This window comes from Chiloscyllium plagiosum, chromosome 8 (assembly GCF_004010195.1).
Source record: "Chiloscyllium plagiosum isolate BGI_BamShark_2017 chromosome 8, ASM401019v2, whole genome shotgun sequence".
NCBI classification, from domain to species: Eukaryota; Metazoa; Chordata; class Chondrichthyes; order Orectolobiformes; family Hemiscylliidae; genus Chiloscyllium; species Chiloscyllium plagiosum.
The window spans coordinates 77,338,835-77,340,390 of record NC_057717.1 but is presented as its reverse complement, the minus strand read 5'-3'; positions in this window follow the sequence as shown (position 1 = coordinate 77,340,390).

The window sequence follows — 1,556 nt, the reverse complement described above, 5'->3', positions numbered from 1 at the left end:
GTGTGAGACCTGTTGATCTCAAACGTGGTATATATGGAAGTTATTCTGGCAGTGATGCAGTTAACTTACTGTTGCAAAGCATGCCAGGGAGAATGTTGCACGGCTCCAGCAACAGATAGTAGTAGTGCATTGTGATAGGCTAGTTAAATTACTGGTAGATGATATAATCTGAAGATGGTGGTGGGGTCATGTGATAGGTTAAGTGTAATGTCGGGAGCCAGTGTCGCAGACGATGATTAGTTTAGAAGGACCAAGCAAGCCAGCACGATTGCTTATGCTAATGTTATTTCAATAGGCGTTGGAAGAACAACTGCAGTAGAACGAATAGCTTGTGGGGAGATAGGGAAGTCATTTTACTGGCTCTAACAGCATTAGTTTTGCAAGATTCAAATTTAATTTCGTGAAGGACTGTCTGTGCCTCCTGTTTTTTTTTATAGAGCATTGAGTGGTTCTTCCACACCCTCAGTCCAAAACATTTGTGTGTAATGAATTAATTTGGATCCCACTCTGTACCGTGTGATTTTAAAGGTATTGATAGACAGCTCATTGTGAATTGCTCGGTCTTTTGACGCCGTATTAAACTCTAAGGAAGCTCATTCACAGCCAGCCCCGATGCCTAAGAGAAGCAAATGGAGCATGTCCAGTGCTAGAAATAAGTGCTGTTTTCAATTAGAAAGTCGCAGAAAGCAGGTAAAAACAATAACTGCAGATGCTGCAAACCAGATTCGGATTAGAGTGGTGCTGGAAAAGCACAGCATTTCAGGCAGCATCCGAGCAGTAGGAAAATCGACATTTCGGAAAAAAAAACCTTCATCAGGAGTATAGGCAGAGTGCCTGAAGGGTGGAAACGTCGACGTTCCTGCTCCTCGGATGCTGCCTGAACTTCTGTGCTTTTCCAGCACCACTCTAATCCAGTCGCAGAAAGCAGCAGTGCAGAAACAGCGGTGAGTCATCTACACCTGCAATGCCTTCCTTTATCAATAGATTATTGATTTTTTTTCCCGATGGGCTGCATTATCTTTTAATAATTGTAACGTAAACATATCATACTAAGTATTTCAACGTTCTGGAATGTAATTTTCGTCAAATCATAAACATATGAATTCTTGGACATCTGGTCATGCCAATCCAAATTTCTCACATTAAATAATGAATCGTTTCTTTTAGTTTTGTTTCTGGTGTCCAAAATTACTGACGCTTTCTGATGATGTAAGACAACAGCCCAGGGCTAAACCACTCAACGTGACAACGGCTCTGTGGCAACTTCAGAGCAAAGTCATCTCAAGAAAAGTCACAGGTGACTAATAAATCACACTCGTGCACCAAATGTGGTTATGCAAACAGCTTCAATCCCACACCGTTTCCATCCCATTTTCCACCTTGTGGCCAGCATGTTGAAAAATCTTAAAATTACAATGATACCAATATGTACTTCTTCATTCTGACCAGTGTTTTCTGCCTCTACCTTTGGTACAGGAGAAGACATCGAGAGACCATTTACGGTCTGTGTGGTAAGCCTTTTCCTCCCATGTTTCATTTGTCCCTTAACTTAAATC